Source organism: Notamacropus eugenii, chromosome 4, assembly GCF_028372415.1.
Source record: "Notamacropus eugenii isolate mMacEug1 chromosome 4, mMacEug1.pri_v2, whole genome shotgun sequence".
Taxonomy (NCBI): domain Eukaryota; kingdom Metazoa; phylum Chordata; class Mammalia; order Diprotodontia; family Macropodidae; genus Notamacropus; species Notamacropus eugenii.
In genome coordinates, this window is record NC_092875.1 from 245,491,492 (window position 1) to 245,519,054 (window position 27,563).

The following is a 27,563-nucleotide window of genomic DNA, read 5'->3' on the forward strand; positions in this document are numbered from 1 at the left end:
AGATCATAGAGTCCTCTGCAAATTCCACTGTGGGAAAATTTCCACAGAAAGCTCTGGACCACTTCTCTTTGATTTCAGTATGAATCTCCTGATTTGAAATCTTATGAAAGTTTTCCTCCATAGGATTAGAGATTTCAGTTCTTCCCATCAGGGCCTTCATTTCCAAACTGATTTTTCACTTTTCAGTCTTTTAATTTCCTTTTCCATACATTACTTAGTAAATGGCTCTAGGTGCCAAATATAACTATTGTGAACGTGAGAAACAGAAGGTCCTCAAGGCACAAGAAAATCAATAGAGTTACAGCAGCCGGCAGAGAAAAAAATCATTACATTCAGTCCACTGCCCTCAGACACACACACACACACTAAAATCCACATAGGATAAGAGCTGAGCTGAAGACAGGGATAGATAGATAGATAAGATAAATTAGATAGAAAGATTAGATAGGGTGGATAGATATGGAGGAAGGTAGAAGGAAGGATCATCATGTTTGTTCTTCATTGCCAAAGACCATGCCATCAGAGAAATGATGACATGACTTGCACTTGACTTTGTTTTGAGTGAAGGAGAGCTGTGCAGGTCACCAGACTCACTTCTCCTCCAGAGCCATCTGAATTCAGTGACCTGATATTCCTCAGGATGACTGGAGATGTCCCAGGATGCAGTGGGAGACCTTGGACCCTTTAGGCCAAGGTCTTTGCAGGTACTCACTTAGGGTGAGGCAATGCCCCTTCATTGAATAGGTCTGTTAAAGAAGTAGCCAGGTCACGGCCCCTTTAACGAAGTCAAGAAAAACAAAGACGTCAGGCTGAGTGGGAAACAGCAACAGTTACTACTGATAATCACTCTAGGGGGTGGAGCCAAGATGGCAGAGTAGAAAGACACATATACACTAGCACTTCCCCCGCAGCCCACAAAATGCCTGTAAAAAATGACTCAAGAAATTCTAGAGCAGTAGAAGCCACAGAACAACAGAGTGAAAGAGGTTTCCAGCCAAAGGTAACCTGGAAGGTGGACAGGAAAGAGCTATCTCATGGGATGCTGAGCAGAGAGGAGCCCACCCCTGGCCTTGCGGCACTGGGAGGAACAGGACCTGAATAGACTTCCAGGGTAGAGTTCCCAGCAGGGAGGGTCCCAGATCACTCAACCCACAAGTGACAAAGAAAGCTCCAAAGGTCAGTGTGGGAGGGCTTTCCCAAATGGACGAGAGAGAACAGGATTCCTCTAGCAATAGTCCTAGGTGGCAATAGCAGCAGCAGCAGCAGCAGGCTGCAGTAGATATGGTAGCCAGGAAGCAACCTGGGTCCATTGTCCAGGCAGCTCAGCTTAAAGCCTCAGGTGGTAGGGAGCAGCTGATCTAAACCTCAGCCCTCAGTGATGGCCCCGCCCCTACTCAAAGTCCCCCGGGGAATCCAGCAGCTGAGTCCAATCTCAGCCTTGAACATGGTACTGGGGAGAGAAGGGGTAATAGGACCCTCCTCTTGACAAAGGATTCAGAAGTCAAGTAACTGACTGGAAAAATACCCCCAAAAAAGAAAAATAATAAGACCATAGGTTACTTTCTTGGTGAACAAGTGTATCCTCCCATCCTTTCGGATGAGGAGGAACAACATACACTTCATAGGAATTTAAGGCCCCTGCCTCCAGGGTCTCCAAAGTGAATTTAAACTGAGCTCAGGCAATAGAAGAGTTTGAAAAGCAAGTTAGCAGCTTGCTAAAGGAGACCCAAAAAAATGCTGAAGAAAATAACACCTTTAAAAAGAGGCTAAATCAATTGGAAAAAGAGGTCCAAAAAGCCAATGAGGAGAAGGAGGCTTTAAAAAACAGAATTAGCCCAATAGAAAAGAAGGTTCAAAAGCTCACTGAACAAAATAGTTCTTTAAACGAGAGAATCTAGTTCAGGGAAGATAATGACTATGAAATAAACCAAGCAGTCGAAAAACAAAACCAAAAGTTTGAAAAAATAGAAGATAATGTGAAACATCTCATTGGAAAAATGGCTGACCTGGAAAATAGGTCCAGGAAAGATAATTTAAAAATTATGGGACTACCTGAAAGCCATGATCAAAAAAAGAGCCTAGACATTATCTTCCATGAAATTATCAAGGATAATCACTCTAAAGCTAGGGGGATCCAGGAACCCCTGGCAGGGGCCCATTAGAGACCCAGTTTCAGAATGTAGTAGGTTTAAGATTTTGGGACAGGACAAGGGACAGGACAGGGGATGGGACAGGGGAAGGAAAGGAAAAGAAAGGAAAGGAGGCAGTAAAACCCAAGTCAACTGAGTAACTTTTGCCCATCCAAATTTACCTTCCTTTGGAGAAGAGAAGGAAGGGGAGGGAGAGGCAGACAGGAGAGGAGGAGGTGAGGTACCCAGCTAGCATTCAGCTAGCTGCATCTACTCACAGGATACTCTTATGGGTCAGACACTGTGTTAAGCACAGTTAAGTATACAAATATAAGTAAAAAGAAGACTTTCCCTCAAAGAGTTTACATTTTGATGGAAGAATACACAAAAGGGAGCTGGAAAAGAAGGGGAGCAGGATGAAAGTAATGGAGATTGCAGGAGGAAGTCACCAATGGAAGAAGGGGGGTGGATCTTGGGGAAGGATACTCCATGGTATGCAGGTTGCTCCTGCAAAAGGATGCTCCAGGCTGAGGGGAGGCCCAGGTGCTCAGGGAAGTTCTAGGATGAAACAGGAATAAAGGCATGATTTTGAAGTCCAGAAAGTCAGAAACAGGGCCAGGAGGGGAAGAACAAAAATTTTTTGTTTCTGATTTTTTTCTCCCACACAATTGTTCATCCATAGGTAGTGATGATCCATTTTTCAAATACATCACTTACAAATATTGTAGGGGTGTGCACACTCAAGCTTGATATGACAACATGCAGGGTACCTTATAGATCACTTCGCCAGGTTTTAGCTGGAAACTGTCCATTTATTCTTTAGTAGCGTTTCCTTTGAGTATAATCCAGGGTCAATTTGTATAGTTCTTAAATGAGATGGTAGTTGGACAGTTGGTACAGTAGATAGAGTGCCAGACCTGGAGTGAGATACTAGCTGTGTGACCCCAAGCAAGTCACTTAACCTTGTTTGCCTTGGTTTCCTCATCTGTAAAATGATCTGGAGAAGGAAAAGCAAACCACTTCAGTATCCTTGCCAAGAAAACCCCAAATAGGGTTTTGAAGAGTCAGAGATGACTGAAATGACTGAACAACAGATGAGACGAGAAGGCTAAAACTGCCAAGCTGTTAAAAACGACGTTGTTTATCATAGAGCACCAAAAGTCTTTGGAAAGCAGCAACATGACAAAAGTCTCGAGAAAGTCTGCATAGACAACTAGAAGTCATGTCATGACAATGTAGATTAGTGGTATCAAACCCAAATAGAAATGAAGGCCACTACACAGTCCATAAAGATCCTTGTGAGCTACATGTTGACTTAGAGAACCACATATGCACATTATCTATGTTCTACTGTGTTTTTATTTATTTTGTTAAATATTTCCCAACATTTTAATCTGGTTCTGACCACACTGAGGAGTGTTGAGGCCCAAAGGTTGTTTGATACCTCTGACTACAGACCATACCTTAGCTTTGCCAGAAGAACCAAATCCTATCTGCTATGTCAGCTTTAGAAGATGAGGAAGAAGAATCATAAGTTTTATTTTTAGCAAGAAGGAGATGAAATTCCACATCACAGAACCTGTGCCATGATGACTGAATGATTTCCTGAGCTTGACTTCACAGTTTTCTAAGAATGTTATCTGGACATTGTGTCTTTTCATCAGGCCAAGGTGCATATTGTTATGTGTGATATGACTGGGGCCCTAGGCCAGGATGAAGAGGCTTGGGACAGGCTGGGTAGGAGGACTTACTAGTGTTCCAGTTACTCTTTGCCTGAGAGCGCAATGATTATGGCAGCAGTCATGGGACTGAGCTCATGACCCTTCTGGAGAGGCACTGAGGACCAGGCAAGGGCATTTGCCAGGTTCCTTCATACCCAAAGCTCTTGATCCTTCTTAGTTTTCATTCTTTTGCTAGCTCTCACAGATGGACGACAATGCTGCTTTCTGACTCATAGGAGATCTAGCCAACCAGTGCTTAGTGGTCAAGCATAGCCAACAATCTGATTTTAGCAGAGACATTTACTAAGGAGTTATATAGTAAGAAGAGTTGGAATAAAACATTTCTTCCAAAGTCTGGGATATACACTAGCACAAATGCGCATGATGTCCATGGGGGAGAGTGGGCTCAAACTTCCACTACAATGGTGATGATGTGTACATATGGAGAACCCATTGAACAAAGGGATGCCTTATTAACTTCTGGCCCTGGAAGTTCATTTGGTCCTTCAGAGAATACTCAAGTAGCTTCTCTTGGATACTTTTTTCTGGTGGGCAAGCAGTTTTCTTTGCCGGTCTCCAAGGTGCTATGCCTTTCTTGAGTCAGTAGATGGAACTTTTCTCGCTATGATGGGTCATACTTCTTGAAGCTTCCTTTCTTCAAGTGACTAAATCTCTGCATGTACCAGTCCTTGGTGTGTCTTTCCATTTTCAATTCAGGGTTGCCTTTGTCAGTCACTGCCCCTCTGATGTCAAAGCTGCCACATCACAGGCTCTTTTGCCCTCTTGGAACTCATTAAGTCTCCTAGTCATTCCATCTTGGGATAATCATTAACCTAAAATCAGGAATAAAGAAACACAAAAACACAATGAAGCCATGTGCTCACATGACTGCAGGGCAGCTATTTGTAAAGGGACTGAACTACATGACTGGAGGTTCCTTCAGTCTCTAAATCTATCAGGTTTTCTTCTCTAAATTTTTTTTTATATCATAACCTTTTATATCAAGATTATGTAGACTAGGTCTATTTCCCCTCATCCTCTGCCCTTTTCCCTCCTGTCCTGCTACTTTTTAAAAATTTCATTTAAAGATACAGTTTTATGATCAGATGTAGGGGGGTGAAAGGTATTTTTGATTCCTAAAAGTATTCTGGTCAGAACCCCAGGCTGCATATAGTACCTTGACATCTTGTGAGAACACTTCTTTCCTTGAATTCCCAAATAATGGTTTGTTTGTTTGTTAGTTAACTCAGAGAAGACACACTCAGGGAAATTATGTGAAATACTGGAAGCATTTGCTAAAATCACATCCAAATGCGATTTCATTGCAATTGGGAAAACAAGTGGAAATGACAGAATCTGCTGGTTAGCAGATGGTGTGGATGGTCCATAAACATACTAAGAACTCCTAGTTAAAAGAATTTTTCAGTGTCTTGAGAACAATTTTTACTTGGGATATAAAATATATTGATGAAAGGTTAACTATTTTCTGCAGTTGCTCCCACATTATGAGAGGAAAGCTCCTATGAGTGTAGCAGACAAGTACCAAAAAGATTTGGGTAATCTTTCCATAATATTATAGGTCCAAGGCCAAAAGGAACTAACAGGTCCAAAAGGTTTGGGACAACCATTTCCCTTAATGCTGAAAGAGGATAGGGAAAAGCTAGTGTATGTGTAGGAAGATGAAGAAAAGGATTCTCTTAGATCATCCAGCTATGGCAGAAGTAACGTTTTCCAAGGAGGAACTATGCAGCCACACAGAGAGACAGGAGAGAAGATAACAGGGAAGCAAGAAGATCCTAGAGTTAAGCCCTTCATATTTAGAGTCCTTAATATCATGAATATGTGTATCCAGGGTGGGATGGAGGGAGACTAAAGAAAGAGGCTGCCTCCTTAGATACCCAAGGCTTGTTTTTGAAATTTACCCTTTTTACATCTGTCTAAAAAGTTAAAGTTTAGGCCTATGAAATAGAACCTTTCTATGGCAAAGGGATGTTCATTAGGGATCCTGTACTCCTTAGAGTTCCAGAAAAGAAAGGGCACTCACCAGCCTTAAAAGTGCTAGCTCTCGAACTTCAGAAAAGCCTGGAAAGACTTATATGAACTGATGAATGATGAAGTGAAGTGAGCAGAATCAAGAGAACATTGTACACAGTAATAGCCACACTGTTCAACGACTGACTTTGATAGACCTAGCTTCTCTCAGCAATGCAAGGACTTAAAACAATTCCAAAAGAATCGTGATGGAAAATGCCATCCACAGTCACAGAAAGAGATATGAAGTCTGAAAGCAGAGTGAAGCAAACTATTTGCTCTCTTTTTTTTGTTTGGTTTAGTTTTTTTCTCATGATTCCTCCCATTCATTCTAATTCTTCTATACAACATTATCAATGTGAAATTATGTTTAATAAGAATAGATATTGAGTGGAACAGGTTTAGTGAAGACTTCTCAGATTGTAATTCTTCTCCGAGGGGTGAGGTAAGACCGAGAGGCTCAAGGTTACAATGTTTTTAGAGTGGAATAATTCCATATAAGGATATAAAACTGTGTAGTACATTAGGGTCTCAATGATTGGATAAAACTTACATAATTCTTCGATGTCTTCATTTCAAAAGGTATTGGTTAGATTTCGTGTCTAGAATGTAAGATCATATTCTCAGCTAATGAGAATAATGGTCAGTGGGGGAGGGAGGGACTTGCATTAGGGTCTATATAAATCACTGCCTTTTCTTTGTCTTTGGCTTTTTCCTGCTCCAGGTGAACTGGTACAGGAATTGCCCGATTCTCGAGAATCTAGTAAATAAATCTTTCTGTCATCACTTTGAGAGGCCTTTGAGTAATTAGTTTAAGTAGGGATCCGAGCCATCCCACACAATATGTAGAACCTATATTGAATTGTATACAGTCTTGGGAAGGGGAGGAGGGGATAAGGGGAGGGAGATGGAGAAAATTTTAAACTTATGGAAGTGAATGTTGAAAACTAAAAATAAATAAATGTTTTTTAAAGTGCTAACTCTCCTTGTAGAGCCTGCCTTTGGGCTGGACTGAAAAGAACCTAACTTGCACTCTGCTTGGAGTGCCTGCCTGGAGAATATATCCTTCCTCTCTGCTCTTGTCAAGGCTAAGAAGGGGATGCAAAAATAGGTTGCAATCACACACTAGTAGGACCTTTCTCTACCTCAACACACTAGTAGGACCTTTCTCTACCTGACCTCTACCAGCACATTGAATTCAACAGAAATTCATTTTAGCATTGGAGAATCTTGCTTGTTTTGCTGCCTCTTTCCCTTTCCTTCCATTTCCCCTTTATGAACTGCAAGCCTGTATGCTAAGAACCTTTTAGTCCTCAGGGAAGATCTGAGAAAGAAGGAGGTGTGGTGGGAAGATAGAGTGATTACTATCTGCTCTGGTAAAGAATAGTATTCCTTGTTCTTTCTTCACTTAAACTGTGTTAATAAAGCTGCAATGAATATACTTACTGAGTTTCTGAACCAATCATTTTGATACAAAGGTAAGATACTGCAAGAGTGAAGCATTTCCAAGGGTGGAGGACAGAGCCAAAATATAATTACATTCCAATTTTAATATTTCATCTTATCCTCTAAATTAGGACTTAGGGAGACAAAGAGAAGGGGGTCATAAATATTCTCTCTCTATCCCCCTCACCCCACTTCATCTCTCTTCCCTCCCTTGGAAAACGGCCTCTACCAGTCAAAATGATGGTCTACAGACCCAAGCTGAGACCCTTGCCCCTTACTCCAAAAGAGTTTGGATCTCATTTGTCTAAAGAGCCTTGGAAAACCCCACCTTGCAATCTCTTTGGATTTCCCCACTAGATCTGGAGGCCCCTTGAGGCCATAAGCTTTTCATTATTGAAATGCCCAAATCTCTGTTACCTCTGGAATTTCTCCTACTACTTCTCACCCCTGATCCTATCAGAATCCCATTCACCAGGTTACTGGACACTCCCATCAAGATTCTCCCTAGATTCAATCTCTAGTCACCCTGTGAGAAAAATGCTTACTCTAAACAAAGAATAATACTCCTTGTGAAGCCAGGAAAAGTTCTCATTTTATTTTAGTCAATTATTCTACATTCCTAGTGAATGGGTACTTCCAGAATGGAGAGTATGTTTGATCAGAGAAATGCAATGCTTTTTATGTTGTTTCCAATTCGAATTCTCCTCCCCCCTCCATTGGTTAGAAGCAATTTCTTGAACCTCTCACTTCATGTCCCCATCAAACAACTTGTTAAGTCTGCATCCAAGCTTCTGAACTTTTACTTGATCAGAAGTCTGATTCTGTTCTCTGATTACAACCAGTCACCTCTGACATACATTCAGCTATCACTAAAAGCTGGAAGAAGTTTTAATCCTGTGGAAACAGAATTCCTCCCTTTGTTTCCCACAAATTCTTCCTCTTTCCTTTGATTCAAATTTTGTTTCCACATCTTTAATAGTCCTTCACTCTCTCATATGAATTTTCCCCCTTTTCTATCTCCCCTTCAGGTGGGAAGGGGGAAAGGACCATGGATGCATTGACAAATCAAAGGGTTGGTCCCCCCAATAAACACAGATACAGAGACCCAAAGGAAAACAACAATGAGGGGCGGAGCCAAGATGGCAGAGTAGAAAGACGCACATATGCTACCTCCGAACCTACTGCCCATAAAATATCTGTAACAAAAAGAACCACGGGCGAATTCTGGAGCAGCAGAAGCCACAGAACGGAGCAGATGAGATTTCTGCTCCAGAGAGCCTGAAAACCTCTCGCAAAAGGTCCCTCGCGCCCCGGACCCGGAGCAGAGCCCAACCCTGCCTCAGTGGCACAGCGCTGAAAGGAGCAGATCCGACCAGGCTTCAGGGACGGAATCTCCAGCAGCCGTGCAGGTCCCTCCACCCACACGTGACAAGGGTCAGTGAGAGGGTCTCTTTGGTGGGTCGAGAGGGGAGTGGGGTGCCCCCATAACTCAGGCCCCCTCGGGAGGCAGCAGTGGAGGCGGGAGCAGACCAGGGCTGCCCAAGCAGGCAGGAGCCTGGATCCATTGTTGAAGGTCTCTGCATAAACTCCCTGAGGGAACGGAGCCTGTGAGGTGGCCCTGCCCTGACCTGAGCACCTGAACTTAATCTCACACTGAACAGCAGCCCTGCCCCTGCCCAAAGCCCTGAGGCTGGGGAGCAGCATTTGAATCTCAGACCCCAAGGGCTGTCTGGGCGGATCTGGAGGCGAGGTGGGGGTGGAGAGGACACTCAGAAGTCAAGTCACTGGCTGGGAAAATGCTCAGAAAAGGGAAAAAAAAATAAGACTATAGAAGGTAACTTTCTTGGTGAACAGGCATTTCCTCCCTTCCTTTCTGATGAGGAAGAACAATGCTTACCATCAGGCAAAAACACAGAAGTCAAGGCTTCTGTATCCCAGCTCACTCAATGGGCTCAGGCCATGGAAGAGCTCAAAAAGGATTTTGAAAATCAAGTTAGAGAGGTGAAGGAAAAACTGGGAAGAGAATTGAGTGACATGCAAGCAAAGCATGAAAAACAAATAAACACCCTGCTAAAGGAGACCCAAAAAAATGCTGAAGAAAATAACACCTTGAAAAATAGGCTAACTCAATTGGCAAAAGAGGTTCAAAAAGCCAATGAGGAGAAGAATGCTTTCAAAAGCAGAATTAGCCAAATGGAAAAGGAGATTCAAAAGCTCACTGAAGAAAATAGTTCTTTCAAAATTAGAATGGAACAGATGGAAGCTAATGACTTTATGAGAAACCAAGAAATCAAATCACAAAACAAAACCAAATGAATGAAAAAATGGAAGATAATGTGAAATATCTCATTGGAAAAACAACTGACCTGGAGAATAGATCCAGGAGAGACAATTTAAAAATTATGGGACTACCTGAAAGCCATGATCAAAAAAAGAGCCTAGACATCATCTTTTATGAAATTATCAAGGAAAACAACAATGAACAATTAGTTGTGTCTTTAAGATTCAGAAGTGTCCTCTCACACAGCTGTCTGGTGGGAAACATCATCTGACAATGTTCTCTGGTCCTTGGTAGTTGTTCCAGCCATCTTTAGCACAATATTTCAACATCTTCCCTTCATCTTCCTGTAGAAATTTGCCTTCTTATGTCCATTCTCCTACAAAACTGCTATCCTTATAAAAATCAAAATTGAAACCTTGGTCAATTGTCCATTATTCATTTCCCCATCAGGAGGATGAGATTCCTCCAAGGAATCAATAACAGCCTCCAATACATACACAAATACATTGAGTAATCAATTTTTAAGACAGCACATAACAAGTCATAAAATAATTCCAACTTCTGGTCATGTTATGCTTCTTTTTCACAAAATAAACCACAAGTCATTCTTCTTCTAATATTAACTAATTGAAACAAAATTGAGGCAAGTATGATATTAACTAAATAAGAGAATAAATATTCTCATAAGACCTTGACCTACTTATCTCCATACAAGTAACAGATATCAAAGCTAAATAGTTAGTTGTTGTTTGGGCTAAAATCCTAAGCCTAACTCAATCTCATACCTACATCTTATTATAGTAACCCAAGATATTCTTGTACCAACCTATTATTTAATAGATTAGGTATTATGCTTACAAAACTTTTGATTATAGAAATTTGCCATTAAGAGAACAGGGACAAAGCAAAGGAACAACATTTCCCTAACTTCATGTCAATTCCAGGCAGACATTGTGTAGACTGCCAACAGCACTGAGCCAGGCTTAAAGCCTGCCTGTTGTCAGTGGGGAAATGGAGTCAGAAAAGTCCTAGCTCAGGCAGAATAGTTGTTCTCTCAACCTTCCCATGAGATCACAGTTCATACCTACACCTCACAGGGTTGCTGGCCTCAGACAGTCTTTCTTGAGATCCATGCCTGGAGTCAAACTCAGAAAGCAGTCAATTAATAGCTTAAATAGCAAGCTCCAATAATCAGCTTCAGATATGACTAAATTCTCACATTGGTTGAGGAACATCTTTAAAATTAGCCTTAAGTAGCTTTCATGCATTTCTACACTTGTTCTGGTTCCTGATTATATAACAACATAAAATCAAATTTCCCATTTCTCCACATAAAACCTTCTAGGTCTTTGCATACCATAACTTCACAATAGTAACAAACTTTGAATAAAGTTCAAAAGTGTTCCACAAATTACCTCCCTCTAAGAAAACAGCACTCCCCAAACTGAAGATGTCTCTGATTTAGTCAGTAATTAATTCAGTCAATTGTATTAATACCCAATTATTCTTACATCATTTTGAACTTTACATGTATTGCAGCCTTAGTCTACGGAATATTTCTTTTCCTTTATCTAATTATTCCCATAACATTCAGAAAGAATGCTTTATTCCAGGAATTTTATTCTTTATTATGACCACCCATTCAGATTGAAAATAGCAAGATTTCACATACTTGCATTATGCTCACATTTTTCATTGACTACTTGCTTTGATTACAAAAACCTGCCATACAAAAGATGACATCCACCTTATAGTCAGATTCAGAAATAGTCAGGTGGGAAACATTCCTTTTCAAAGGAACACAATGGGGAAACTAAGCCAGAAAGTTCCCATCCCAGGTTGAGGCCAGGATTGTCCTTTCGTCTTTTTCCCTGATGCAGACCTTCACCTATAACAGTCACATTCTCTCTGAGTAGTGTTGACCTGAAAACTTGGTTAAAGAAAAGGCAACAGGCTAAAGGCATGCATTTTATGATTTAATTAATTAATTGATCAATTCCCTATTAAAGACAATGGTAACATAATGCATTATGGAGCCAGAAATGTTCCAGCTACAGATACAAAAAATTGGGCAGCCTTAAATCTGTTTTAGGACAAAGAAGTGTTCTGTGTCCTTCAGATTTATGGTCTCCATAAGTGATTAACTAGACCATTAGAAAGGAATTTTTTAATTGCATAGGTTGTAAATACAATAAGATAACAGAGTTTGACAAAGTTTCACATAGAAATTACGACCCAAGATGTCTGTGTTTTCTTTACCATTAACATGCCATAACATAGTATATGTCTACAAATATTAAGATATGGAAAAGGCCCCATTATTCAAGATAGTGTCTTAGGTTAAAGGTCTCTTAAGGAATGTTATCAGCCCTGACTGGCTTTTGTTGACATAGGAAGAGGCATTCTCTGAGTTTGCTTCAGAGAGAACAAAGAGATTATTCCAAAATTTTATATTAAACATTATCAGTAGCTAATTTCAGATGGTGGGTTATTGAGCTTAGAACACCATTTGTTACAGTCCCAGAAGCTTTTACATCAGCTGGAAAGTTTCATTAATCAAAAGTTTATCAGAGAAAAGCAATGCTGTGTATGTTGTTCCAATTTGAATTCTTCCCCCCCCCTCATTGGTTAGAAGCAATCTCCTGAACCTCTCCCTTCATGTTCCCCTCAAACAGCTCATTAAGCATGCATGCAAGCTTCTGACCTTTTACCTGGTTGGAAACCTGGTTCTGCTCTCTGATTACAACCAGTCACCTCTGACATACATTCTGCTATCACTAAAGTTGGGAGGAGCTTTAATACTGTGGAAATAGAATTCCTCCCTTTGTTTCCCACAATCCCAGGGTACTGATCATTCCCATCAAGATCTTCCCTAGACATCTCTCCCCTTCCTCTGGACACTCAAGACTACTTGACCACCCCTGGATTCCTCCTCAGTCTTTTGGTATATAAGATCTATCTTTCCTCCATGAAGGGGCTCAGATTCTATCTAAACCTGCTTACAATAAGCATTTAAAAAGTTCAGGTTCAATCTGGCCCACTGACACTAGCGATACAAGTGCTTAGATTCCTTAAGAGTCTACCCAATATGGCAGATCTTTAATAAACTTTGTTTTACCTGGGCTGAAAGAAGGCTTGGGTCAAATTCATTTGGGCAGGACCTGATATGTCACTATTTCAGGGTCCCATCACCCCTAAACTTCAACAAAAGCATGGAATCAGATACCCTTTTTTTTTTAACTCTTGCTCTCAAGCCTGTACCACACCTGTTTTCTCTTATGAGGCTGATAAATAGATAATCCCATGTCAATGCTACACAAAGTGATTAATTCTAGATGGAAACAGGCCAGCTTACAACACTAAGGCCGAAAGAATGCATATTTCTGAATGTATAAATAGTTCCCCTCAAGCTCTGTTTAAAGGAAATTTTGTTCCTAAGAGTCCTTTTATTGCTACAAGTGTTTCTGTACTCCTGAATGAAAGCTTCTGCTGCTCCGTTCTCAAAAATAGCAAGATCGCGGAAAGCAAGGGGCAAAATGATATTCTGAATGGCTGCTATTTGAGGAGAGAGGAGAGCAGCTCAGATAATTGTTGATTTCAAGGGTCCTCTAGTGACCAGAGGAGATATTGCAGCTTGCTGAAGAGTTAGCAACTTGGACAAGGGAGCTTTCGGTGAAGGAAGAAATGTCTTTCATAAAAGAGTCCCTCCTGGTGGCTAACCCAGATATAGCATGCTGTGTTAATCCAAACCTCTTGACTGGATTTTTTACCTATGCGACCAGTAGGTAGGAGCCAATATCTCAGGTGACCTCATGACACAACTGTATGCCACATTATTAAAATGATAGAATATGCTATGAAAAAGAGAGAATTTCTAAGGGATAGATATTGTCATTAAAGCCTTTTCTGAAATGTCAGTAGGAGCTTTTAAAAATTATCTTCAAGGATATTCTCAGGTAGATATAGCCTGTTGTTTGATTATCCTGCAGTTTTTCATGGTTAGTGTAACACATGTTGAGAAATAAGGAAAGGGGGAAAAACAAGGAAAGGGGAAAAAAGGAAAGGGAAAAAATAAACACAGGGCAGCTAGGTGGCACAGTGGGTACACTGCCATGCCTGGAGTCAACAAGACTCATCTTCCTCAGTTTAAGTCCGGCCTCAGACACTTACTAGCTGTGTGACCTTGGACAAGTCACTTAGCCATGTTTGCCTCAGTTTCCTCTTCTGTAAAATGAGCTGGAGAAAGAAATGGCAAACCACTCCAGTATCTTTGCCAAGAAAACTCCAAATGAGTTCGCAAAGGGTAAGACATGACTAAAACAACTGAACAATGACAAAATAAACGCAACTGAACAGAGTAACTACTTCAAAAATAAAACATTATACAAGACTCCAAAGTCCTTATTTTTACACATTAATAGATGCTGCAGCAGATGATCTCAGGAGTTGTGGCTCAGAGGGTAAGAGCACTAGACCTGAGCTCAAATCCCACTTTGGCCACTTACTAGCTCTGTGGCTCTAGGAAAGTCTCTTAACCTTTCTTAGTTTCAGTTTCCCCATCTGTAAAAAGGGACTGCTGTGAGGATCAAATAAGACAGTATATGTACAGACCTACATTATTATAAATGCTAACTAGATATTATTATCATGAAGCCAAAGTTAAAGGACCAAACAGAAAATCTGTTGGCACATTCACTAGGAATCATAGCATTTTAGTGCTTGGAGTGGGCGGGGTGATTGATCTGAGAGATCATTTAGTCAGTTTTCAATCAAAAAGCATTTATTAAGTGTACACAATGTGCCAGGCACTGTGCTAAGTGAAGGGGATATGGCAACAGTGGAAACAGAGGTAAGTAGAAAAGCAATTTACCCCAGGTCTCATAGCTATTTAATGGCTGAGTTAAGATTAGAACCTATGTTTTCCTTAGTCTTGATCCTGTATACCTTCTGCTATATCACATCTCTCTTCAAACAATTTGCATTCACTATTATTTCCAGATTTAGATTTAATGTGATTTTCACATTTTCCTTGCATTTACCAATTTAGACTTTTAATTTTTTTTCTATTGACATTTAAAAAACAAAGTTAAATTTTCTTATTTCACATAATTAGTTTTAATCCATGACTTTTTGGTATGTTCCTTCTGTTCTTGTTTCTAACACTTCTCAATTAAGTATCATCTCTGAATTTCATTAAGACTTTTTTCTTCTTTTCCCACATCATTAAAAAAGGTGTTTTTGGCTTCTTTTGGCTATTTTTATTTGTGAGAAACTTAGTAGCTGTTTTCTATATTTTTAGTTATAAATTTATAATTTTTACCAGTATTTTAATGTGTCATTCATGAAATCAGAAAGGTACAAAAATTTGCAGTGATATATGGATCCAGCAGAGTGTAGTGGAAAGGATGATGGATTGGGAGTCACAACTGGGCCTGCTTCAAATCTCAATTCTGCCAGATGTTACCTGTGTGACTTTGAACAAATCACTTCCCTTCTCCATTTCCTCATATGTAAAATGGGAGGTTGGATTAGAAGATCTCAAGGTCCCTTCCAGTTTTTAATCCTTTGACTCTGTGAATTGTGGTAGGATAAATTCCTTGAGTGTGAGCAGTGTCTCCTTTACTAAAATACCAGATAGAGTTGGCTTATAGATCTGGGTAAATATATCTGTTGTTGTTTAGTTGTGTCTAACTCTTTGGGAAGCCCTTTGGGTTTTTCTTGCAAAGAAATTAGAGTAGTTTGCCATTTCCTTCTCCAACTCATTTTGCAGATGAGGAACTGAGGCAAAGAAGGTTAATACAGGGTCACACAGATAGTATCTGAGGTCAGATATGAACTCGGGTCTTCCTGACTCCACACCCACCACTAGTAATCTCTTTGCTCTGGTTTGATATAGGGATGAAATGAGGCACTCCAAACTCATTGCACTTTTAACTCACAGAGATTTATTTTGTCCTAAACTGGGATGTAGTGGCATTTTTTTTTGACTAGTTAATAGAAGTCATTCTCTGCCTCATTTCTTATTTACCCTTAATCACTGAATAGGTGTTGCCTCAGTCAAACTGAGACCTGTTAAAAGACCTTAGCTTAAAAAGGTCAAGGTCTCCCATTGCATCCAGGGCCATTTCCAGTTGTCTTGATCTATATCTTACCACTGCACTCAGATGGCTTTGGAGGAGAAAGTGAGTCTGGTTACCCCACTTGAACTGGCCAGTTGGTCAACATAACTCTCTCTCTCCCTCTTTCCCTTTCTCTCTGTTTCTTTCTCTCTCTCTCTCTTTCTTCCTTTCCCTTCCTTCTGTCCACATCAGGTAGCATACCCTTACCTGCTAGTGCTCTGCCCAAAGGAATATAAATTTTGATCACTGAAACCTTGCAAGATATCTTTGGGTTTATGCGCTAGATTTTTTTTCCTTAAGGACCTTGCTTTTAACCCAAATCACTGTGACTCTCATCGAGGTCTTCTGTACTCAGTCCCCGTTGTCTCCAGGTTGAAATCCATCTGATCAGCAGATGCTGACAGGGAATGGAACTTTTTATGCCTTTAGGTGACCAGGTAACTGTATCAGGGAACCCAGCATCAATGAGGTCCAGGGGGCAGCTTTGACTTACCAGGGGTGGGGGCGACCTCGAGGCCACATGTAGCCCTCTAGGTTCTCAGGTGCTGCCCTTTGAAAGCCGTATGTGGCCTTGAGGCTGTAGGTTCCCCACTACTGCCCTAGGCCTACCAGAGTGGTTGGGAAGGTAACTTTTAGGGCCACCCTATTATGGTGAGAAGTGGGAATAGGAAAAGTGCTTGCCCCACCCACCCACTCTGGGGCACTTTTGTCTTGTTTTAGGTAAGAACTCCCCCATGTTATGGGAGGGAGGAAAGAAGCTAAATCAAGGAAAGAAATGTTGATCCTTTCTCTCTTACTCTCAAGTAATCAATAAGATGAGATAGCTCATAGGACAGAATGGTGGCCAGGGAAGAATATTCTGAACATGAAAATCAGAAAGATGATGATTGGAGTCAGAAACAGTAGAATTGACTTTACTACCGTTCTCAGAGCTCAATTTGGAAAAGCAGGGATTTGTGTGTGTGCATGTGGTAGGGGTGGGGGAGTCTCAGGGCAAGATAAGAGTGAATACTCATCAATCAGAACCTTTGAGTCCTACAGTAGGAGCTTTTGTTCCAGGTCAGAGGTGCTGGAGCATGCCAGCTGAAGACCTCTGGACAAGTGATTATCTAGTCTTTCTCTGGAGATAACCAATGAGAGATGTTAGAGACACACTTGACACTAATGAGGCATCAAGGAAAATTTATTACAGCAGAGTTCAGAGGAATTGAACACTTTGGCCAAAGTGGGTCCCCACCCTCTTTTCAGGAAGAGAGAGCACTGAATACAAAAGTGAGATGAGTTATATACAATTAGTTTGAGATAGATCCTCCCAAAAATTGGTCCATTCTCCATTAACTCACCATCTTCTCTACATACCCATTCCATAACCCCTCTTAATATGATCCTCCCTCCCAAACATGCTCTAACATAGGACCCATGATCAGAAAATGGAGGGATAATTTTATGAGGACTGTGTCTGCTTATATGCATGAAGTTCATTAAGCAAATGCAATGAAGAAAAGCCTTCTCCAGGTAACTCTAGGGCATTTTTCTTTGCTAGTTCCAGCTAGATGTAGATTTGGTTCCTTTATCAAAACCTTTGTAATTTTCTGAAGGCCACTGTCTGTCTTTTGATTGGTTAAGTCCACCTGCAGGCTGCTGGCCTTCTTATTATCTAACTTATTCTCAATGACTTCATCAATTAACAGTAACTTATTGTGGAAACTTAACTTTTGCTGTTTCTCACAATCCCTCCTTTTTCTTTCAATATGGGTTATGTTTCCACACTTCTTTCCTACCACTTTCTTCAAATCTATTTAGCATCAGTTCACATTCTTCATCTGATGGGGAATTTCCTGTGGTTCTTTCCACTAAGATCTTAACATTTCCTTCCTTAAAATTTTGTTTCCACATTTTTAATGCTCCCTTACTCTCTCATATGAATTTTTCCCTTCATCTATCTCCCCTTAAAGTAGGAAGGCGGAGATGCTAATTGATGCCTTGACAAATTACATAAATTTCATAAATACAGAAACAGACCCAAAAGAAAAAGGTGAATCAATGAATTGTCCATTTAAAAGTTTCATCTCATACATCTTTCTGGTCTGGATGTTTGTTCAAACTGTCTTCAACACAGCATCTCAGCATCTTCTTCCCTTTATCTTCTTGTAGATATCCAAATGTCCACTCTCTTACAAAACTGACCTTAATACAATTTTAGATTACCAATGCTATCACTCTTTTTAAAAAAAAAAATGTTTATTTATTTATTTTTAGTTTTCAACATTCATTCCACAAAATTTTGAGTTCCAAATTTTCTCCCCATCTCTCCCCTCCCCCCAATCCATAATGCCTTGCATTCTGATTAACCTTCCCTCAATATGCTCTCTCTATCACACCCCATCCTTCCCTTATCCCCATCTTCTCTCTTTTCTTGTAGGGCAAGATAGATTTCTATCCCTCATTACCTGTATTTCTTATTTCCCAGTTGCATGCAAAATCAATCCTCAGAATTCGTTTCTAATACTTTGAATTCCAACTTCTCTTCCTTCCTCCTTCCCCACCCATCCCCACTGAGAAGGTAAGCAGTCCAATATAGACTATATATGTGCAGCTTTGCAAAAGACTTCCATAATAATGTTGTGTAAGACTAACTATATTTCCCTCCATCCTATTCTGCCCCCAATTTATTCTATTCTCTCTTTTGACCTTGTCCCTCCCCAAAAGTGTTTACTTCTAATTACTCCCTCCTCCCATTTGCCCTCCCCTTCTATCATCTCCCCCACACCATTTGTCCCCTTCTCCCCTACTTTCCTGTAGTGTAAGATGGATTTTCATGCCAAATTGAATGAGCATATTATTCCCTCCTTAAGCCAAATGTGAAGAGAGTAAGCTTCACTTTTTCTCTCTCACCTCTTCCCTTTTCTCCTCCATTGAGAAATCTTTTTCTTGCCTCTTTTATGAGAGTTAATTTGCCCCATTCCATTTCTCCTTTTCTCCTCCCAATATATTCCTTTCTCACTCCTTAATTTTTTTTTAGATATCATCCCTTATTTTTTTAAAATTTATTTATTTAACTTTTAACATTCATTTTCACAAAATTTTGGGTTCCAAATTTTCTCCTCATTTCTCCCCTCTCCCCACCTGAAAAATGCCAAGCATTCAAATTGCCCCTATCACCAATCTGCCCTCTCTTCTAACAACCCTCCCTTCCCTTGTCCCCATCTTCTCTTTTGTCCTGTGGGGCCAGATAACTTTCTATACCCCTTTACCTGTATTTCTTATTTTCTAGTAGCAAGAACAATACTCAACAGTTGCTCCTAAAACTTTGAGTTCCAACTTCTCTTCATCCCTTCCTCCCCACCCATTCCCTTTGGGAAGGTAAACAATTCAATATAAGCCATATCTGTGTAGTTTTGCAAATGACTTCCATAATAGTCGTGTTGTGTAAGACTATATTTCCCTCCATCCTATCCTGCCCCCATTGCTTCCTTTCTCTCTTTTGATCCTATCCCTCCCCAAGAGTATTGACTTCAAATTGCTCCCTCCTCCCACTGCCCTCCCTTCCATCATCCCCCCACCCTGCTTATCCCCTTCTCCCCCACTTTCCTGTATTATAAGGTAGGTTTTCATACCAAAATGAGTGTGCATTTTATTCCTTCCTTTAGTGGAATGTGATGAGAGTAAGCTTCATGTTTTTCTCTCACCTCCCCTTTTTTTCCCTCCACTAAAAAGTCTTTTGCTTGCCTCTTTTATAAGAGACAATTTGCCCCATTCCATTACTCCCTTTCTCCTCCCAATATATTTCTCTCTCACAGCTTAATTTCATTTTTTAAAGATATGATTCCATCCTATTCAATTCACTCTGTGCTGTGTGTGTGTGTGTGTGTGTGTGTAATCCCACCAACTACCCAGATACTGAAAAGTTTCAAGAGTTACAAATATTGTCTTTCCATGTAGGAATGTAAACTGCTCAACTTTAGTAAGTCCCTTTTGACTTCTCTTTGCTGTTTACCTTTTCATGCTTCTCTTCATTCTTGTGTTTGAAAGTCAAATTTTCTTTTCAGCTCTGGTCTTTTCATCAAGAATGCTTGAAAGTCCTCAATTTCGTTGAAAGACCATTTTTTTCCCCTGAAGTATTATACTCAGTTTTGCTGGGTAGGTGATTCTTGGTTTTAGTCCTAGTTCCTTTGATCTCTGAAATATCATATTCCACGCCCTTCGATCCCTTAATGTAGAAGCTGCTAGATCTTGTGTTATCCTGATTGTATTTCCACAATACTTGAATTGTTTCTTTCTAGCTGCTTGCAATATTTTCTCCTTGACCAGGGAACTCTGGAATTTGGCCACAATGTTCCTAGGAGTTTCTCTTTTTGGATCTCTTTCAGGTGGTGATGGGTGGATTCCTTGAATACTTATTTTGCCCTCTGGTTCTAGAATATCAGGGCAGTTTTCCTTGATAATTTCATGAAAGATGATGTTTAGGCTCTTTTTTTTGATCATGGCTTTCAGGTAGTCTTATAATATTTAGACTGTCTCTCCTGGATCTGTTTTCCAGGTGAGTTGTTTTTCCAATGAGATATTTCACATTATCTTCTATTTTTTCATTCTTTTTGGTTTTGTTTTGTAATTTCTTGGTTTCTCATAAAGTCATTAGCTTCTATCTGCTGCATTCTAATTTTGAAAGAACTATTTTCTTCAGTGAGCTTTTGAACCTCCTTTTCCATTTGGCTAATTCTGCTTTTGAAAGCCTTCTTCTCCTCATTGGCTTTTTGAACCTCTTTTGCCAATTGAGTTAGCCTATTTTTCAAGGTGTTATTTTCTTCAGTATTTTTTGGGGTCTCCTTTAGCAAGCTGTTGACTTGCTTTTCAAACTCTTCCATGGCCTGAAACCTTTGCATATTTACTTTGGAGGAACTGGATGCAGAAGCCTTGACTTCCTCTGACCGTATATATTGTTCTATTCCATTGGAAGGGATGGGAGAGAATACCTGTTCACCAAGAAAGTAACCTTCCATAGTCTTATTTTTTTCCCTTTTTTGGGCATTTTCCCAGCCAGTTACTTGACTTTTGAATCCTTTGTCAAGAGGAGGGTATACTCTGGGGAGCTGAAAGTTCTCAGTTCCTCCAAGGTGGCATAATCAAGGGTCTGTGCACTGGTCTGGGAGCAACCAAAAAGTTTTCTGCCCAGAATATGGGAGTAGTAGAATTCCCATTCCACAACCACTTCTAGGTCTGCCAAGCCCCAAGTCTGTGCTCAGGACTGAAGTTCAGATCAGTGGCTCAAGTCCGTCAGGGGCTGAGAGCTCCACAAATGGATGCTGTAGCTGCCACCACCACTATTGCTGCTGCTGCTGCCTGGGAACAGGGCTGGGGAGGACCCTGCTCCCTTCTCACCCTTTGAAAAAGCCCTCTCATTGACCTTTAACACTTGCCACCCAGCCAAGACTGGGCTGTGCTCCACTCTGTGCCCAGTGAAACAGACCTTTCCTATTGGCCTTCCAGATTTCCTTGGGTTGGAAATCTCTTTCAGTCTGTTGTTCTGTGACTTCTGCTGCTCTAGAATTTGTTGATAGTCATTTTTTACAGGTATTTTATGGGCTGTGGGGAAAGAGCTAGAGTATGTGTGTCTTTCTACTCCACCATCTGGGCTCCGCCCCAATCCTATCACTCTTACAAAATCAGAACTGGGACTTTGTCCAGTTATTACATGTAAGAAATTCACATTAGAGCCCAGTTTACATTTAACATTAATTCACTATCCATTTTCCCCATCAAGAGGATGAGATTTCACTAAGGAATCAATAACAGGCTCCAGTATTTATATAAATACAATAAATAATCATTTTTAACACAGTACCTGTCACATAATAAAACAATTCCAACTTCTTTTAAAGCATTTACAATATAGACCATAAACCATTTTTCTTTTAACATTAACCAACTGAGACAAATATGATAATGACTATGTACGCTAACCTCATAGACACTTGACCTGATAGTCTCCATATTTTTGCTAAGAATTAAAGGACCCTAACTTATCGTTGTTGGTCTAAACTCCTAAGCCTAATAGCTTAATTTTGGACTTAACCTCAGATGTTCCCCTACCAACAATGTATTATTTACTAGATCTGGTATTATGCTTACAAAACTTTTCATTATAGGAAATTGTCATTAAGAGTAGGGACATTTCAGGGGAACATCTCCCTAACTTCATGTCAATTCCAGGCAAGAGTAGATTGTCAAATGGCACTTAGCCAGGCTTAAAGTTTGCCAAGTATCAGTGGGGAAATTGAATCAGGAGAATCCTACCTCATGAGATCACCTCTTTGCAGTTCATACCAACATTTCACAGGCTTGCTGGCATCATTGTTCAGTGGCTCAGACAATCTTTCCCTTCTCCACACCTGGAGTTAGACTCAGAAGAATAGTCAGTTAACAGTCCCATAAAATCTTAAAATAGCAATCTCCAATAATCAGTCTCAGATATGACTATAATCTCACATTGGTTGAGGAACATGTAAAGCAAGTCTTAAGTAGCTTGCAAGCCTTACTATATTTGTTCTACTTCCTGAATAAATAACATAAAATCAGATTTACCATTGAGCTCATAAGTTATTGCTCTGTTAGATTTACATCTGTTTCTCAAGGTTCTCTATGCCTTTCTAACCATGCGCAGTCTAAAAGAATATGATGCATAAATGATAAGGTCAAACACTAACTTCATCTTATGTTCATGAAATGAATTCAAATCAAAACAGAAATATTTAACTTTTCCATCAATGCAAAACATTACCAGAGGTTACCTGCCTCTAAGAAACCTAGAATGAAATTCTTTTCCCCAGACTGAAGATGTCTCTGATTTAGTCCCAATGGAGAGGTGGGTTAGTGGGGAGGTGGAATTCTCTGAGTTAGGGTATAAGAATTGTAATCTGATTTCTGTAAGTTGCCTCCTTCCATCAGATTAGCCTGTCCTAGTGAAGGAATGCCCCTTTCTCCCGAGAATTGTAATAAATCATTTTCTATTCTTATCGAGAAGCCGCTTTATTTAAAATTTTGAGTAAGGGTCTTTTTATCCCATACGGTTTGGTGCATTGGCCGAGAATGTCCTTTAGTGGCAACTCCTTCCCATTTCAGTCAAGGGCAGGTGCCTGTCAGAGAATTTTCTCTGATAGTCCCTGAGCTTAATGGGAAGAATTCCTGTCCTGAGGGGGCAAAAATCCTTGAAAAAAGAGGAACCTGGAGAAACAGAATATAAAAGATTAAAGCTCCGAATAAGTGAAAGCAAATTACAACCTGCCAGTGAATGAGACAGTTGTTGAAAGTTGTACACGTACAGCCTGGAGGTAAGTACTCACGGGTCTGGAGGTTAATCAGTGAGTCTCTGACTCTGGAAATTTGGCAATGATTTCCATTTAAATTTACAGGACTTTAAAAACCTCAAGGTAAGGACTCTGCTGACCCAGCTTCCAGGGACTGTTGGGAGTTAGGGCGACCTCTCTTGCACAAATTTGGCAAGGTTTTTTTTTTAAGAGAAAGAAAAACCTGGAAGCTCTCATGAGGGACTTTGTAAATTTGTAATGGGAAAAAAGCAGTCTAAACCCATTACTTTGGAGCAAAAATTGAATGATGTTGATATACCGGTAAATAGCCCCCTGAAAACAGACTTCAAAATTGTAATGAATTACCAAAATACAAGGGAAAAGACAAAAGAAAAATGATAAGATATTGTTGTTTTATCTGGGGTGGAGCAGATTTAGGAGGAGCAGTATGGCCCAAATATAGGTCTTCAGAAGATTGGATATGCCAAAAATTGAATTTGTATGTAAATGCTAAAAACTCCTTTAATTCAGAGGAAGGCAATTATGCTGCCCTTTGGATTCCAGAAGCCCAACAGATGGTATTAAAAGGGAAAAAGGGGGAGGAAGAGGAGAAAGAATGTAAGCCACATCCTTGGGATCCACTCCTCTCACTCCCTTCTCCCTATGTACCTTAGTTTGCAGTGGGCTTAGTGGCTCCACTTCCCCCTACCCCCAACGTAAAGAAAAAGGGGAGGAGGGCTTATGTAGTTCTAGTGAGCTACATGGTCCTCTGTTTAGAGAATTGGGACAAATTCTAAAAGATCAGGAAAATTTACCCTTGAAAATGAAACTAAAAATATCCATTGAGTTATTTCCTTTAAGAGAGGTCTCATCACCTCAAGGAGGCTTGATTTACGTTAACGCACTTCTTAGTGCAGCTGAGGTGAGAAATTTTAAGAAAGAAATGAAAGCCCTAATGGCAGACCCACAGGGCTTATCAGAGCAACTAGATCAGTTTTTGGCACCTAATATACATATACCTGGAGTGAATTAATGAATATCTTAAATATCCTAACCATTTGTAATGCTTGTATTGACAAGCAGCCCAGATAGAATCTCAGCTAGACAGTCAGAGCTGGATTAAACCTGAGCCTCCCGTAAGTATTTTCTAAAAGAATAATACATGCAGTGACAGACAGTGCTGCTGCTGATTAATAATATTAACTTGCCAGTTTTACTGTTTTTATATGTGATATATATATTAATTGTATTTTTTGGCTTATTATTGTATAGTTGAACTGTCTAATGATTAATTTAGCATTATTAGTTTCCTAAATTTAAATTTTATATGATCGCTACTTTTTAAATGGAGACTCTGTTTAATAAATATTGTTGTTTTTAAAATGGAAACTCCTAGTTGTATTCTAGGACATTATAAGAATATTGAAATGAAAGGTCAAAGGACTAGAAGATTGCAGGGTCTAGCCTGCAATCTAGTATTTCTGTATGATCCAGTAGCTGAGATAATCCATAAAATATGAATGAATGGATGCCTCAGCCCTGAATTTCAGAGTATGACAAGTGCTGGGGAATCCTCAAGGCTTGGGGCAGCCAAGTAGCACAGGAGATAGAGTGCCAGGTCTTGATTCCGGAAGATCAAATTAAAATCTAGCTTCTGACACTTACTGTGTGACTGAGCATATCCTTTTCACCCCTTTTGCCTCAGTTTTCTTACCTGTAAAATGGGGATAATAAAGTACCTACCTCCCATGTTTGTCATGAGGATCAAATGAAACAATAATTGTAAAGTGCTTACCACAGTGTTTGGCACATAGTAGGTGCTATATAAACTTTAGCTATTATTATTACTAATTACCTAGTGGATCATGCAAAAAGGCCTGATGCAGTGAGGATATAGCAGGAGAGAATAATTTATATATTTTCCTTCTGAGAAAAAGGATTACTTCATTTGGAGAGTAGAGGCTATAATAAGAAAAAGGGGACTGCCAATAAGGAGACTGAAAAGAATTTTTAAAGCAGAAAGAGACAATTCATCTGGCAAAAGGGTCACAGCTAAGCCACCTAAAGCAGAGATAACTTACCTGTGTGTGAGGCAAGTGCTAGAAACCCAAAGATAAACAGGAAAGTGCCCTGTGGGTTAGACCAACTGTAGGTATAGTCTTGTATAGGGATATCATAAGTTCAACTTGTTAATCTTTTTGGGAAATAATCAGGGGTGCGCTGGAGTCAGCTCAAACTTATGAGAACCTAATTCTTAAAATTTCAATGTGAGCATTTATGTTTTGGAAATAGGGCAAATGCTACAAATTAGGCTTTGATTTATTGTTTTATTGATTGTCCAGGCTTAAGAAAATAATGGAGAAAAGGTCAATGATGCAGATTAAACTTAAAAGTGATATATATATGTATGTGTATTTGGAGAGCTGGTTGTTAAACATTTACCAACACACCATGTCCATTTGGAAAAGCACCATGGGAAATGTGGGTCATCCCTGTGACTAACTCATTGTAGACTTAGCAGGTATCTAACTTAGAGAAGGGGAATATGTTCAGGGGAGAAATGTATGAGCTGGTACAGGGATGAAAAGCCTGATATCACATAGTTAGAATGCCTGCAAAGCTGAGAAAGTCAGTTTGGTAAGACACCATGGGAAACACATGCTGTATTCAGCCATCCTACAATTCATGAGAAAGGGAAAAAGACAACAGAGTTGGTGATTTGGGCAGATGCCAGGTTACAGAGATTGGTTTGTAGGGAAACAGTGGCACCTGAGGATGAAGCTATGGTCAGCTTCCATGAAGAGAAGTATGGTATAGGGAAAAGACAGAAGCAGCCTTTTCTGTTCTTAAAAAATAATAGATACTACCACATTTCTACCAGTTGATAAGTATAATTCATAAGATGCACAAATAAAGTATACAGTTGCAGAGAGGGATTCACAATGGGGAGGTCCAATATGAATTAACTCTAAAGGAGCCTCTTCTGTAGCACAAGATAGTCATACAGATTATTAATAAAGTTTCAAGGACAAAAATTTACTGAGGATCTGTTGAAATATGGAACTATAAACAAAAGTTTTTATTTGTACAGAGAAAACATCAAGAACAGAGAGATTACTACAGTCTGAAGCAAAATAACCACCAGAACAACAGATACAAAGAAGCAAAATTATCTTCTGTTACAGCTGTGGCCTGGATGGATATAGGAATGGTAAATGTGTTCATCCTTAGTTGCCAAAGACCACACCATCAGGGAAATGATGACATGACTTGAAATTGACTTAGTTTTGAGTGAGGGAGGGCTGTGCAGGTCACCAGCCTCACTTCTCCTCCAGAGCCAGCTGAATCCAGTGACCAGATATTCATCAGGTTGACTGGAGATGATCCATCCAGGAGGAATGCAGGGCCTTGTGTGTGAGAAGCTAAATTGCAAAGACTAAGTACTGAATAATAAAGATGGAACCAGTGATGGAGGCTTTCCCAGACTGCAAGGAGTAAGCATAACTTTATCATGCATAGGTCAGACCACAGAAGTTTGATACATTAATATACTGTTAAAACAGAGAGACACAGAATAACTACTGCATGCGCTAAATGACTTAAAAGGTCCGATTAAAGCACTTTTGGTTTATTTGGGTTTTTTTTGCAAACTCAAGTTTGCAAAGTGCTTTACCTACATATCCTCATTTGATCCTTAATACAACCATAAAATGTCAAGTGCTCTGCTTTAATAGATATTCAAAAAATGCTTCTACAAATGTTTTTGTATATATTGAACTCTCCATATGCGTGTGTATCCGCCTTTAATTTCCTGGAGGTATATGCCCCCAAGTATTCCCCTAGGTTTCCGATTTCAAGAAAATAAAACGTCTATTTGTATGTACGTATGTATATGTGTGTGTACACACACACACATCCCTGTTTTTAATTTCCTCGAGATATATGCCCTAAAGTATTCCCATATTTTCTAGAAGTTTCCAGTTTCAAGAAAATAAAGTGTACTTTCAACAATGGGTCTGCCAGACCTTACGTCCTGTTCCAGATTTTGAAAAATGGTCTCTATCCTTCACCTCGTGACAGTCTACCACCGAGCCCATAAAAAATCAGGACACGTCTGCTGCCCCGCCCCCTTCCGTTCACAGCCAATGGGGCGCCGCAGAGCCAGCCTGCTGTTTGGTGGTGCTTTTCGGGCCCTCGACCCGGGCGCTGCCAGAAGCAAGCCCCTGCAAGGCTTGGGCCGAAACCCAGCGGTCCAGCGCGCATGTGTGATCATTCTCTGCTGTGTTTTGTTTTTTTTATTGATCGATTTAATTCCTTCTTTCTTCCTCGCACCTGCCACCCGTTTCTTTGAACCTTGCGGGAAGCTTCCTCCATCTCCTCCCCCTTCCCTCTCCCCTCAGGAAAAGCAGCGGCTCCAGCCTTCGGTGCGTCAGTTCCCGGATGTGGAGCAGCCGACGCTCCGCGGCGGCTCACGGCGGGGAGGCCTTGGCGGGGCGGAGCGCGGCGCCGTGCGCGCGGGGGCTGGGAGCGGG

General features: G+C 40.3%; 1 pseudogene; it reads right to left on the reverse strand.

The window, feature by feature from the left end:
* Positions 1–3: 3 nt before the first annotated feature.
* On the reverse strand, positions 4–27,304 carry LOC140502466 (palmitoyltransferase ZDHHC7-like; annotated as a pseudogene).
* Between the last annotated feature and the right edge of the window lie 259 nt (positions 27,305–27,563).